At 44.6% G+C, this 15241-nt stretch overlaps 1 protein-coding gene and 1 pseudogene across 2 annotated transcripts in view; one reads left to right on the top strand and one right to left on the bottom strand.

The window, feature by feature from the left end:
* LOC309644252 (uncharacterized protein) overlaps positions 1 to 15014 on the bottom strand; it is a 153229-nt gene extending 138215 nt beyond the window's left edge. Inside the window, exon 1 of the mRNA XM_082427922.1 lies at positions 10312 to 15014. The gene's annotated coding sequence lies outside the window, so the exon portion shown is untranslated. The remainder of the gene's footprint in view (positions 1 to 10311) is intronic.
* Positions 7573 to 8567, top strand: LOC309648281 (deleted in azoospermia-like pseudogene; annotated as a pseudogene). The gene is made up of 2 exons: positions 7573 to 7647; positions 8025 to 8567. The product of its transcript is annotated as a deleted in azoospermia-like pseudogene (transcript).
* Positions 15015 to 15241: the final 227 nt, after the last annotated feature.

Below are 15241 nucleotides of genomic sequence, written 5' to 3'. Positions count from 1 at the left end.
TTTTTTCTTCTGTGTGTGTTGACTGAAATCATACATTTTATTTTTTTCATATTCTTTTCCATTACGGTTTATTACAGGATATTGAATATAGTTCCCTGTGCTATACAGTAGGGCCTTATTGTTTATCCATTCTATAAATAATAGTTTGCATCTGCTAGTCCCAAACTCCTAACCCAACCCTCTCCTGTACCCCCTCCTCCTTGGCAACCACAAGTCTGTTCTCTATGTCCATGAGTCAGTTTCTGTTTCTGTTTCGTAGATAAGTTCATTTGTGTTATCTTTCAGATTCTACATACAAGTGATATCATATGGTATTTGTCTTTCTCTGTCTGACTTACTTCACTTAGTATGATAATGGCATTATTTCATTCTTTTTTTATGGCTGAGTAATATTCCATTGTATGTATGTACCACATCTCCTTTATCCATTCATCTGTTGTTGGACATTTAGGTTGTTTCCACGTCTTGGCTATTGTAAATAGTGCTACTATCAACATCAGGGCACATGCATCTTTTCAAATTATAGTTGTCTGGATATATGCCCAGAAGGGGGATTGCTGGCTCACATGATAACTCTATTTTTAGTTTTTTAAGGACCCTCCATACTGTTTTCTATAGTGGCTCCACCAATTTACATTCCCATCAACAGTGTAGGAGGGTTCCGTTTTCTCCACACCCTTTCCTCCACACCCTTTCCAGCATGAAATCATACATTTTAATGATGATACATATTCCTTTTTTTTTTTTTTAATTTATTTATTTATTTATATTTACTTTTGTCTGTGTTGGGTCTTCGTTTCTGTGCGAGGGCTTTCTCCAGTTTGTGGAGAGCGGGGGCCACTCTTCATTGCGGTGCGCGAGCCTCTCACCGTCACGGCCTCTCCCGTTGCTGAGCACAGGCTCCAGAAGCCCAGGCTCAGTAGTTGTGGCTCACGGGCTTAGTCGCTCCGCGGCATGTGGGATCTTCCCAGACCAGGGCTCGAACCCGTGTCCCCTGCATTGGCAGGCAGATTCTCAACCACTGCGCCACCAGGGAAGCCCCATATTCCTTTTTAACTGACATTGCATAGTGTGAGCTTTCTTTATGCCATTTAAAATTCTTCTGAACATGGTTTTTAATGACTATTTAACAATTTATTTTGTGTATTTATCTTTCTTTTGTTGGGCATTTTCATTTTCTTAATGTTTTTGGTAATTGTATGAAATGCTGTAGAAAATCTTTGTGTTTCAACTGTTGTCTAAATCTCAAATTATCTCTGTGGGACAGATTCATTTAAAAGGAGACTTACTGGGGCAAGTTTATGAATATCTTTAAGGCCCTTGATACATATGACCAAATTACTGCTGAAAAGGTGGCACCTGTAAATGCACCTGGCACCTTCTCACTGCTCTCTGCAACATTGACTATTAACTTCTCAAAAGAAGTCTTTACTAATTTGGTGCCTGAATAATGCTACCTTCCTGTTTTTGGGGTTTGTTTTTGTTTACCGAAGTTAGTTGATTTACAATGTTGTGTTAGTTTCAGGTATACAGCAAAGTGATTCAGATATATATTCTTTTTCAGATTCTTTTCCATTATAGTTTATTACAAGATATTGAATATAGTTCCCTGTGCTATTCAGTAGGTCCTTGTTGTTTATCTATTTTGTATATAGTAGTTTGTATCTGCTAATTACAAACTCCTAATTTATCCCCCCACCTTTCCCCTTTGGTAGCCATAAGTTTATTTTCTATGTCTGTGAGTCTGTTTCTGTTTTGTAAATAAGTTCATTTGTATCATTTGTATCATTTTTTAGATTCCACATGTAAGTGATATCATATGCTACTTGTCTTTCTCTGACTTCCTTCACTTAGTAAGATAAGCTCTAGATCTTTCCATGTTGCTGCAAATGGCATTATTTCATTCTTTTTTTATGGCTGAGTAATATTCCATTGTGTATATATATATATATATATATATATATATATATATATATATATATACACAATGGAATATTATATATACATATACACTGTGTATATATATATACCACATCTTCTTTATCCATTCTTCTGTTGATGGACATTTAGGTTGCTTCCATGTCTTGGCTATTGTGAATAGTGCTGCTGTGAATATTGGGGTGCATGCATCTTTTCGAATTATAGTTTTCTCTGGATATATACCCAGGAGTGGGATTTCAGGACCATACGGTAGCTCTATTTTTGTTTTTGAGGAACCTCTATACTGTTTTCTACAGTGGCTGCACCAATTTACATCCCACCAACAGTGCTACCTTCCTGTTGATTAAGCCTGTCCTCTTTCGACTGCTCCATGCTCCATGGATGGGATCCTGGCTGAAGGTAATGGGGCCACTGCCTCTTGGATCCCTTCTTTTATTTTTTTTAAAAAGCCCTTCCATAGTGCTTTCCATGTCCTGGGAACTGTTTCAGTGCTTAACAAATACTAATTCAAATAACCCTACAATGAAGGCTCTATTGTCATCCTCCTTATTCAGTAGATGTGGAAACTAAGGCACAGAGAGCAGCTCAAGGCCACCTGACTTGTGACAAGGTAGAGCTGGGCTCGGTCTGGGAGCAGGCGCTGGGGCCACTCAGAAGCAGGGAAGGGTTCCTGCTGTGCGAAGAAGCCAGCACCTCTGATTTGGGTCTCAGCCACGCATCCCCTGACTCATCACCCTTCTTTCTTTTAGGCCCTGTCGTATTTCTTCAGGTGCCTTGAGCACAGTTCATGGACACTGTTGCCAAGCCTGGATACATTAATGGGCCTACAGGCAGCCTGGCCAGTATCCTTGGGGTGTCAAGAATGACACTTGCTTTGTAGTCAAGGCTGTGGCACAGACAGGTCATAAGGAATCACAGCCGTGAGTCACTGTGCCAGGGCCTTTTCCAACCCCAAAGCTCAGTGGATGGCAGGGCTACCTCTACCAGTCAGCATGGAAGTGTCCCAAACCCCAGAGGAAGGGAAATCTGACATCGACTGCTCACTGGGAAGCTAGAGAGAATCCACATTAGCCTCACCTCAGCCCAGCCACACTTATCACCCCGTGCAGCTGTCTGTTTACTAAGGGTGGACTTCCTACTGCTGGGACCCTGTCTGTGTCTCCCCAGCCCTGAGGTGTCTGGTGATTGATAGGTGCTCAGTGAATGTTGATTGAATGAATGAACTGCGGATGGGATGAGCTGGCTGGCAAGAAGCTGCCCACCTACTGAGATTAAGAGATTGTTTACCCATGAGATTAAGGTGCTGTGGGCACAGCCTACCCTGGTCAGGGGGCCTGCATTCAAATCCCAGTGGTGTCCCTGACATTCAGGCTCATGGCCTTGGGTGAAATTAGTTTGTGTGTTTTGGCCTCAGTTTTCCTTCTCAAAGGCCCCCATTGTTGTGAGGGTGGAAATGGAATGTATGTGATGGCAGGAGCCCCAGGTAGATGTAAACGATGGGCGCTGATCCTTTGGACCGGGATCTTGGAGCCACAGGGTCTGCTCTCAGTCTCGTTCCTTCGGAGCAAAGGCGGCACCATTAGGGGTTCCAGGGTTGACTTTGCTGCGCTCCTCATAAATGCTTTTCCTGAAGGGGGCTCTGCCCTCTTGACAGGGCTTCAGCCTCTGGGAGGCAGGAAGCGGATATGCCAAGACCTCTGGGGTCTGGCTGGACATGTTTTACATCGGGTGAGGCTGGACTCCAGGAAGTTCTAAACTTCCCTCCCACTGTTAACAAATTAAGAAGTGGCCACGGGGGCTTCCCTGGTGGCGCAGTGGTTGAGAATCTGCCTGCCAATGCAGGGAACACGGGTTCGAGCCCTGGTTTGGGAAGATCCCACATGCCGCGGAGCAACTAGGCCCGTGAGCCACAACTACTGAGCCTGCGCGTGTGGAGCCTGTGCTCCGCAACAAGAGAGGCCGCGATAATGAGAGGCCCGCGCACCGCGATGAAGAGTGGCCCCCGCTTGCCACAACTAGAGAAAGCCCTCGCACAGAAACGAAGACCCAACACAGCCATAAATAAATAAATAAAATTAAAAAAAAAAAAAAAAAGAAGCGGCCACGGTGATGTGGTGAAGTCAGAGGAAGGAATAGGGGACCACAGAAGCAAGGGCCCATCTCTGCTGCATCCTTTGTGAAACTCCTCCCTCCACCCTTCCCCTGTTTCTCTTTCCTGGCATTCTCCTACGTAGGCCGAAAGGGGTGGCAGGGGCTCAGCCTCCCTCAGCCTCCCTCCTCTGGCCTCCCTCAGAGGGAAATGGCTTCTCATTCTGGGACAAGGCAAACAAGTCCTTAGGACTGAGAGACCCGCCTTAGGGCTTTGGCCTCAGGGTCCTGTCCCCAGACCGCCTGGCAGAGGTCATCCCACCCACTCCAGCTGGAGCCTTCCTTCTTGCAAGGACTCTGAAGGCTTTGAAAAAAAAAAGTATTATTCTGTTTATAGATACCCAGTAACAGGCCATGTTAACACACGGCAATAGCAACATCTTCCTCTGAGAGGCTGCCCGCTGTAAGTGGTCGCGAGCAGGTTAAGGGGCAAGGGCTGCGCTGTGCTCTTTTGCAAACAGCATGTCAGTTTCAGCCCCGAGTCTCATTCGCAATCTCACTTCCTCTTCAGGCTTCTGTGGGGCACACTGGTTGCTTTCCTTCTGCAGGATTTCGGGCAAAGTGTTGGGCTCCTACATCCCACTCCTTCAGTTTGTCCACCTCAGAGGCTTCTCCAGGCTCTGGGGAAAGTTGGGGAGGGGAACCCTTTTCTTAGAGAAATCTTCCTCAGGAAAGAGTCAAGGGGCTGCACAGTACTGTGGTTAGTGCCCCTGGGGCAGCCTAGAAGCTGCCCTTGGACAAGGGACTTGGGTGATGTCCAGGGATGTCTCTTTTGCTCACAGAGCCCTGGTCAGCCTCCCACTGAAGATGAGGCTGAAATGCATGCATCCTCGTACACGAAGCACGCTGACCTAAATTCACAATGAGGAGACATGGCCTCAGGTCTTTGCCAAAGAACAAATTCTGATAGTGAAGACCCACGGCTCTACTTTCTCCAAAGTAATAGGTGATTCCTTAGGTTGGTCCCCTTTGAAGGACTGACTCTAGAGCAAACAAATATTATTTGGGAACATAAAATGCTCAACAATTATAATTAGTATTCTCAGAATGATTTTTAATTGAATATATAGTTGATTTCCAATATTGTGGTAGTTTCAGGTGTACAGCAAAGTGATTCAGTTATACATATATATATTTTTTTCCAGTTCTTTTCCATTATAGGTGATTACAAGGTATTGAATAGAGTTCCCTGTGCTATACAGTAGGTCCTTGTTGTTTATCTATTTTGTATATACTGGTGCGTATCTGTTAATCCCATCCTCCTAATTTATCCCTCCCCCAGTCCTTAGGTTGCTTTTCGTTTTGTTTATGATTTCCTTTACTGTTCTAAAATAACATTTTTAGAGAATTTCCTGAAGGTCCAGTGGTTAGGACTCTGTGCTTTCACTGCTGAGGGCGCCGGTTCAATCCCTGGTCAGGGAACTAAAATCCTGCAAGCCATGCGGTATAACTAGAAAATAAATAAATAAAATAAAATAAAATATTTATTTAAAATAAGAAACAGCAACAGAAAGCCTAGGCTACTAAAGTCATGAATATTTCAGAATGTGAAGCCACAGGCACTGACAATAAATATAAATAAACAAACAAATAAATGAATGAAATGAAATGAGAAATGTAGAGGTTCAACCAGGTCTGGATATAGAGAACAAAGACCACAGAGTGGGGATGGACAGGGTTGGAGGATGAAATTTTATTAAAAGAAAAAAGAAGAGGAAGAGATTTCCTAAAGTTAACTTCAGATGAGAAGGGCTGACAGATCTTGGAGTAAAGAAGGCATTCCTTTTTTTTTTTTTTAATTGAAGTATAGTTGATTTCAAGTGTTGTGTTAGTTTCAGGTGTACAGCAAAGTGATTCAGTTATACATATACATATATATATATATTCTTTTAATTAATTAATTAATTTATTTATTTATTTATGGCTGTATTGGGTCTCCGTTTCTGTGCGTGGGCTTTCTCTAGTTGCGGCAAGTGGGGGCCACCCTTCATCGCGGTGCGCGGGCCTCTCACTATCGCGGCCTCTCTTGTTGTGGAGCACAGGCTCCAGACATGCAGGCTCAGTAATTGTGGCTCACGGGCCTAGTTGCTCCGCGGCATGTGGGATCCTCCCAGACCAGGGCTCGAACCCGCGTCCCCTTCATTGGCAGGCAGACTCTCAACCACTGTGCCACCAGGGAAGCCCCCATATATATATTCTTTTCATATTCTTTTCTATTACAGTTTATCACAGGATATTGAATATAGTTCCCTGTGCTATACAGTAGGACCTTGTTGTTTATCCATTCTATATATAATATTTTGCATCTGCTAATCTTAAACTCCCAGTCTGACCCTCTCCCACACCCCCTCGCCCTTGGCAACCACAAGTCTGTTCTCTATGTCTGTGAGTCTGTTTCTGTTTCATAGATAAGTTCATTTGTGTCATATTTTAGATTCCACACATAAGTGATATCATATGGTATTTGTCCTTCTCTTTCTGACTTACTTTGCTTAGAATGAGTGGCCCAGGGTTTATTTTGGACCCATAGCTTTTTTTTTTTTTGGCTCTACAATAAAGAATATTTACATAATAATAGTAACATAAATGTCACTTACTTGTTTTCAGCAAAGGACTAAACAGAATGTTAAGGTTACTAATCTTGCCATTGCAAATGCCAAGGTGTAGCTAGTACAGAGTTGGGAGACCAGGGTGGGTGAGGAGGTGCAAGACGTGGTCGCTTCATAGTCTAGTTTTATGTGATGCAAAAGTAAGACACTGTCTGCAGCTCAGGGAGCAAGAAATAGAGGTTTTCGTATATTTAAATTTGCAAAAGTGATGAAAATAACTAAAATTACCAATACATTTATTAAAAATTTGAGAGGAGGATGGAATCCAGAATGAGGGGGGAAAAGAGCTAAATGCTTGTTTTTCGTAGCAGGGAGTCAACAGATACCTCTAAGGTAAGAAATCAACCATACTGTTTATGGTTTGGGAGGTAAACTGTCAGAAGTGATGTTTGAAGAGTGGGGAAGGATGGAGTGGAAGACTATTACTTTTCATTATAAATCTTTCTTTGCTATTTGATTTAGTACCATAGATATGTCTTTGAATACACACACACACACACACACACACACACACACACACACACACACGGCTCATCAGCTCCCACCAGGAAACTCTCAGAGCTCCAAGAGCAAGCAGCAGGCCAAATGCTCAAAGGACAGCTTAGAGCTGCATTGCAGAGGAAGCAAAAAGTGTTTCCAGGAGGTGTCGGGGCTGCTTGGTGGCTGGAGTGTCACATTCCCTAATGAACATGCAGGAAGCGGGTAAAACACGCCAGTGGCTTCTCACCAGAGTGGATGGCAAAAGCTCGTTTCCTTTCCATGACAGTTGCAGTGCTGAGCTATTAACAAAATGCTGAAGTACCTGGGAAAAGGATCTGGCTCAGCAGGACAGAGCTAATCCTAGGGATTCCCAAATGACTCCACACTCGTTGTTATGTATTTTGTTTACTCAGGCCACCTTTCCAATTACCCGTCAGAATGTGCAAATGCTTCCTCCCTGCTTTATCAGGTATGAGAGGTAGAGAATCAGGTAGAGAATAGGATCATGATATCAGTACCATAATAATGATTATGATAGCAAATATCAATTAATGATGTCAAATATCAATACCACCGCCCTCCATTAACACTCTCCCCTGGACTGGTTAGAACTCTGGCTCCACTAGGATGAACTTAGTACTGACAGCCTAGAAAATATGATCTGATCCAGGCCTTAAAGAATTTTCCACCTAGAACAGGTGATCCTAAGGAAAAGGCCAAGGGAGTCCGCCTGTGCCCCTCGGCCTCGCCACCCGTCTCTGACTGTCCTCGCTCGTCCGCCTCTGCCCAGTCAAGCCGGGCGGCAGGCCCGAGCAGGCCTAACAGCAGCCCCTGCCCCTCCTCAAGCCCCTCTGCCGGAACCCTGGCTGCCGCCATCCTGAGGCTGCAGATCCTGAGACTCCAAACTCAACCACCTCCAGAGAGGCCAGCACCCAGCCTTCATCAACTACGACCAGCCAAGGCTATGTTTTACCAGAAGGCAAAATCATGCCAAATACCTTTTTTTTTTGGTGGTGGAATTGATGTTAGGATGGATGAAACCGAAATTACAAGTTTCTTTGCTAGATATGGTTCAGTAAGAGAAGTGAAGATAATCACGGACTGAACTGGTGTGTCCAAAGGCTATGGATTTGTTTCATTTTATAATGACATGGATGTGCAGAAGATAGTAGAATCACAGATAAATTTCCATGGTAAAAAGCTGAAACTGGGCCCTGCAATCAGGAAACAAACTTTAAGTGCTTATCACGTACAGCCACGTCCTTTGGTTTTTAATCCTCCTCCTCCACCACAGTTTCAGTGTAATCCAAACACTGGAGTAATCCCAACACTGAAACTTACATGCAGCCTCTAACCACGATCAATCAGTGTGTTCAGGCTTATCCTCCTTATCCAAATTCACCAGTTCAAAACGTATGGACACCAAGGGGGGAAAACCGCGGTGGGGTGGGGATGGTGGTGTGCTGAGTTGGGAGATTGGGATTGACATGTATACAATGATGTCTATAAAATTGATGACTGATTAAAAAAAAAAAAGAAAACAAACAAAAAAACAAAATTCACCAGTTCAGGTTATGACCAGATATCAGCTGTGGGTTTATAATTATCAGATGCCACCTCAGTGGCCTACTGGGGAACAAAGGAGTTAACGTTATTCCTCTGGATTATACAGCTGTTAACTACCACTGTAATGAAGTTGATCCAGGAGCTGAAGTTTTGCCAAGTGAATGCTCAATTCATGAAGTTACTCCATCCTCTGGAAATGGCCCACAAAAGAAATCTGTGGGCTGAAGCATACAGACGTTGGAATCGTGTCTATTTAATCCAGAGAACAGACTGAGAAACTCCCTTGTTACTCAAGATGACTACTTGAGTAGGATAAGAGTTCATCACTTTATTTTTATTTATTTATTTTTTTAAAAAATTTTATTTATTTATGGCTATGTTGGGTCTTCGTTTCTGTGCGAGGGCTTTCTCTAGTTGCAGCAAGCGGGGGCCACTCTTCATTGCGGTGCGCGGGCCTCTCACTATCGCGGCCTCTCTTGTTGCGGAGCACAGGCTCCAGACGCGCAGGCTCAGCAATTGTGGCTCACGGGACTAGTTGCTCCGCGGCATGTGGGATCTTCCCAGACCAGGGCTCGAACCCGTGTCTCTGCATTGGCAGGCAGATTCTCAACCACTGCACCACCAGGGAAGTCCTAGAGTTCATCACTTTAGAAGTGAAGAGTTCTTCATCACTTTAGAAGAAGTTGGGCAGTGCTTAAGTCTGTTTGATCTTCTCTGCTGACTTTCTAGTCTCACAGGAAGTTGCAGATTTTGAATAGTAAGAAGAGACTGAAAGTTTTTCAACTATTATAGAAATTTAATTCTGAAGTTTGATAAATCACACTCAGACTTTTCTATACAAGTTATATTAGATTGCCTAGTATTATTTTACATTGAAACTTTTTCATTAGACATTTCCTTAGAAACTGATTCTGTGTTCAATATATAGTTAAAAGTAAAAAAATAATTGAGACTGAAAGGAATAACTTTAAGATTTATCTGTAAGGATTTTTTTAAATTGACATTTTAAGAGTTTAAAAGCAAATGCTGATTTTCAAAAAAAATTGTTTTAGAAAACCTATTTTGAAAGGTCAGAATTTTGATAGTTTAAATACAAGCACTTCACTTCTCCAACAAGTACCTGTGAACAGTACAATATCTATGATGTTGTGCTTTTATGATTTGTCCAGAAATTTACCACAAAAGCAGAGTTTTTAAAACTGCATTTTTAATCAGTGGAACTCAGTATATAGTTAGCTTTATTGAAGTTTTCCTTATCTAAACCCAGTAAAACAGATTCCAAACAAACAGTCCAATCAATGGGTTTACATTTATTAGTTCAAAATATTTTATCTTATCTAGAATCCACACATAGAGATATCCGATTGGGATGGTAATTAGGATAATTAAATTCTGGGCCTAATTTTTTTTAAAGACTCCAAAACAAACTTAACTTTATTAAGTACATAAGCTTCCCGATAAGTTACTATTCTCCTTTTTTTCTTTTACTTTTTTTTCCCTTGGAATGCTAAACTCAATGGCTGTATCTTAAGTTGTGCAAAATATTGGTATTAAAGAAGGCTGAAACTTTTTTTTGTTTTTTTTTTAATTTATTTATTTTTGGCTGTGTTGGGTCTTCGTTGCTGTGCACGGGCTTTCTCTAGTTGAGGTGAGCAGAGGCTACTCTTCGTTGCGGTGCGCGGGCTTCTCATTGTGGTGGCTTCTTCTTGTTGCGGAGCACGGGGTCTAGGCACACGGACTTCAGTAGCTGTGGCTCGCAGCCTCAGTAGTTGTGGTGCACTGGCTTAGCTGCTTCGCGGCATGTGGGATCTTCCCGGACCAGGGCTCGAACCCGTTTCTCCTGCATTGGCAGGCGGATTCTTAACCACTACGTCACCAGGCAAGCCCTGAACCTTTTTTTAATGTTGCTTAAAAGTAACTCAGAGTACCTGAAAGGAATTGTTTTTATAAAAACATTAAAATATTAGTTATTTGTTAAAGAACAGATAGATTTTTATTTTTGTCTTTTAGCCTATTATATTTCCTTTTTTAAAGTAAAATATGTCCAGGAGAGTCAAGGAAGTTTTGGCATTTCTAAACCACAAAAGTTGTTTAGCAATAAGCATATCCCCAAAATATACTAGATTTAGAGTTAACAGTCCATTTTTAGATCAGCTAGGTTCCTCGTTAGACAGTGTAAACCGTGACAAACAACTAGAGATCCAGAGCTCCTTTGCTGTATCCACAGTCTTGCTTTTCCAGTCTGTAGCACCATTCTTCCAGGAGGTTTGCTCCTTGAACAGGTGATGTGAAGAAGAGAAGTATCAGTATAAACAATCTGAGGGCTAAGCCTTGGAAAGGTAGCAATGGGATAATACCTTTCTAAGGGAAACACTTGTATCAGCATCATTTGACCTGCCATGGACATGAGTTTAAAGTGGCTTCCTGGGTTTTCTTTCATTGGCCAGCCCCTTCACTAAAACATGGAAACTCCATTTTTCCCTAACCTAATGAATCTTCCATCGGCCATATCATCAGTGCCCGTTGTGTTACAATTCCTAATAATCTTCATTCTGAATCTGAAGGGAAGAGTCTTTTAACTTAAGGATTCCCAAGAGTGCTTTCTTATGCCTCAGAATTTGAAAGTGCCCTGAAATTTGTTCTTTTTCAAATTCCCTGTACTTTTTTGTGTGTGTGTTATAACATTCTTACATGTATTATTCTATGATGAAATCTCCAGTTTACTATAAATGATACCTAAATTCTAAAGAGCCAATTCTAATTATCCCAATATGACCTTAAGAAAAGTAAGGGAATAAATTTTTATTTGTGTGCTGTTTTGTTGGACCGAAGTATTTAAAAGGGTAGAAAGAAGAGACAAAATTCTGAACCTTTCAAAATGGAAAATTAAACTTAAAAGTGTGTTCCTATTACCTATGTTGATATTGTCTTTGCACAAATGAATAAATAGAAATAAAGAAAAAAAAATTTTTTTCAAAAGGATTTTGACCTACTTATTCATGTCATGTTATCTAAAAAGATGGTGGGGATTTGGGTGGGGAGTATGTGACAAGATTTAGATCCTTGAAGTTCAGAAGTGTAAATATTGTTCAGTTTCTTAATCTGGCCAAGTTAGTTTATAAAAGCAAATCTTGACACACTGAAAAAAAAATAAAGAAAAGGCCAAGGGAATCACATGAGATCAAGAGAATCAGGACCCAGCTCTGGCCCTGATGACTCCTGGCTGTGTCTCCAAGGGCAGGGAGGCAGTGGAGGATGTGTTGTCAGGTGAAAACAGAACATGTTACCACACGGATGTTATCGCACACCTGGGCTTGTGCAGGTCCAGACGTTCTGGAAGCTCATACAAGATTTAGTATTGCTTTGGGGAAGCAGAGCAGAGGTTAGAAGTGAGCACAGGAGACGCTTCTCATTGTCTGTCCATCTGCCAAGTTTGTCAACTTTAAAGTTGTATGTGTTGGTTATTAGTTTCCTGAGTCAATAGTTGCCTCAGTCTGGACTAAGATCTCATGTGTCTAATTTCCATCCAGATACTCTTCTCTTTTTCCCCTGCTGCCCACCCCCTGCCTCTCTCTTTTTTCAGCAAGTGCAGTTCGAGCACAAACTATCTGCCGGGCACCATGTTAGGCATGATTACACCTAGAGGGTGTCCGTCCCTCGCTGAGCAGGCGCTCTATGGGGAGAGCTGCACCCCAGCATCTCTTTCCAGAATGTCACAGGGAGTGTCATCCCCCTGTTTTCACGAGGGACCAAGGGCATCCAGAGAACATAGTGATGAACTGGGCAGGGAGAGATGGGGTGCTCAGAACATTAGGAAGGGTTTTCATAAAGGAAGTGAAATTTATGCTGAGACTTGCCAGATGAGAACATTTCAAAGATAAAAGAGAGATGAAGAATGAGCCACTAGATGACCCTCCAGGGGGTGTTCTGTGAGAGGCCTGAATGCTGAGTGGAGGGCGGCTGTGAGGGGCAGGACGCGGGGGTGGGAAAGCGGGCTGGGCCTCGGGGGAGGAACCCCTGTCTGTGCTCCGTGTGGCCACGAGAGTGACAAGTTAGGCGTCACCTGGGCAGAGAGGCACGGTTCAGAATCAGCACCCTGGGCTCCTGGGTCCTATGTCACGGTCCTTGAATGTGAAAATATTCAGAAGTACTGAAGCTGTGGGGAAAGACACAAAAGGGCTTTTTACCAGAGGGAGAAAAAAAAAACCTTTCTGTTTGCCTGCTCTTACTCTCACATGTTCAGGGAAAGCCCACCAAAGACCTCAGGGGAAAAATTCTTTTCCCTTTTTTTTCTGGTCACTTTATTTCCTCTCATCACAGGCAATCAGGAAGCTGAGGAACCCTCTGGAAAGGGCTGGGTTACGGTTCTCCTTAATGGTAGGATGGGATGCTTTTCTCCCACAGGACTGCTATCGCACTGCCACCCAACCCTGCTCTCCTCCACCCTCGTGTGCACGCGCAGAAGCTCTAACATTCAGATTCCTGGCCCCGGGCCCCCATCCAAGCCCTTTAAGGAGGTCTGGGCTGGGGTCCAGGAATCCGTAGTTACACCAGCTCCGCAGATGATTTGCCCCCAAGAGCCTCCTGTGGAAAAACACCCAGACCTGGCGGAAGGTGGGAGGTGCCCGAACAGGGGTTGTAGAGAAGCTGTCTGGGGCTGAGGGGAGGGGAGGCATGGGGGGGCCCACCCCTGACACTCAGGGGCTGCGGGCTTTGTGGCTCCATGATGGCCAAGCTGTGCTGGATGGCTGGGCCGGGTGACTCCAGGTCAGGGAAAGCGGCTGCAGGAGCCGTGGACCGGTCTGGGGAAGACAGAGCAAGGCTGCCAGTCTGGGTTATCTAAAGGCCACCGGGGGCGGGGAGGAGACTGGTCGTAAATGTCCCCAGTCCTAACGCATGTGCATGCCAACAACATGCCAACCAAACAGACGGGAGGCGTAGTAATTGCATGCTTGTACAGAATTCACACGATTACACTTAGAGCATTCACAACATACTATCTCTGGGGAAAAAAGTCTTCACAAACTTTTCAAACCCCTAACAACACAGGTTCGTAAACAGTATGCACTCCTTCTACCTTAGAAAGGTCTGATTCAGACAGTTTTGTAAGTAGTCTCCCCTCCCACAAGGTCAGTGGAGGCTATTTTACAATTTTTCCACTTTTCAAGCCCAACCTGACCCCACAGACTGCCTGACCAGACTCTCCCCCAAGATCCACAGTCGGAGGGGAGGCCTGGTTCCCAACTCTGCATGACAAAGGGCAGCTGCCCTTCCTCCCTGCAACTAATAGGTCCCTTGAAAAAAGTCTCCCAATCCACATTCACCACTAGCTAATTGCTCAATTATTTTATTTCCCCAACAAAACTCTTCAGTCCGCTTGGAATCCACATTCAGGACTAGGAGCCTGTGTCCAGGAAGCCTCAGGAGTCTGGGGGACTTGCCCTCTGTCTGTCTGCCTCCCCTGCCTCCCCTGCCCAGCCCAGACTCGACCCTGGATTGACTGAGTCCCCAGCTTGCCTGGGGCTTATGGATGCTCGCAGCCAGCTTCAGGGGGTCCTGCAGGACCATGAGCTGGAAATAGTTTGAAGGTGTGGAAAGATTTGGGGCTGGGAATCGGAAGACCTGACTTTATGCAGGCATCCATCATTACCTGTGTGAGCTTGGAGATGCTGTCACCTCTCTGGGCCTCAGTTTTCTTAGCTCTAAAAACCAGGGGGCAGGAGAATGGATGGGATGGTCCACTTCAGCCTTAAGCCCTCTGATTCTACAGAGTAGCCAGGAAAAGGCCGGGGATGGGGCACCTTGCTGGACAAATCCTCTGAGGGTGACAAATGCTCCCAGGCTCTTGCGCCTTAAAGGAGATTGGGAAGGATTTTCAGTTTCCTAACCGTGGACCATCTGCCCAGACACCAGTGGCCCTAGGAGCTCCCTGACCACCGGACCCCAGAAGCCCATCCACGAAGGCAGGACTGGTCCCGGTCAGTTCCAGTTCCCATGAAGGATTCAGCCCTAGAGTCGGCTCCGTGCTGGGAGGCCAGCCCAGGAGCCCATTGAGACACCTGGGAAAGGCAGAGAATCCGGCAGAGGAGGGTGCTTCCACTTTACTTTCTTATCTGAAAAACTAAGTTTCAGTTTAACTGGTCAGTTACCCCAGGTGCAGAAGCGGCTTCTGGGCAGAGAGGCACGGTTCAGAATCAGCACCCTGGGCTCCTGTGTCCTATGTAACGGTCCTTGAATGCGAAAATATTCAGAAGTACTGAAGCTGGGGCTGGGGGACTTGCCCTCTGTCTGTCTGCCTCCCCTGCATCCCCTGCCCAGCCCAGACGCGACCCTGGATTGACTGAGAGGTCCTCAGCCCTGAGGCATCTCCTTGGCGCACTGGCTTGTCAGGGAGCTGCAGCACAGGGGCCCCGCAAGGCCCCATCGTGAGCTTCCAGCCCCGGGGAGCTCCGGGGGGTCTAGATGTTGGGGGCCTGGAGAGGGGGCCTCGGCTTGCA

Source organism: Balaenoptera physalus (assembly GCF_965194825.1).
Source record: "Balaenoptera physalus genome assembly, chromosome: 1".
In the NCBI taxonomy this organism is placed as follows: Eukaryota; Metazoa; Chordata; class Mammalia; order Artiodactyla; family Balaenopteridae; genus Balaenoptera; species Balaenoptera physalus.
Note: the sequence above shows the minus strand (reverse complement) of the source record. Positions and strands in the feature narration are given on the sequence as shown.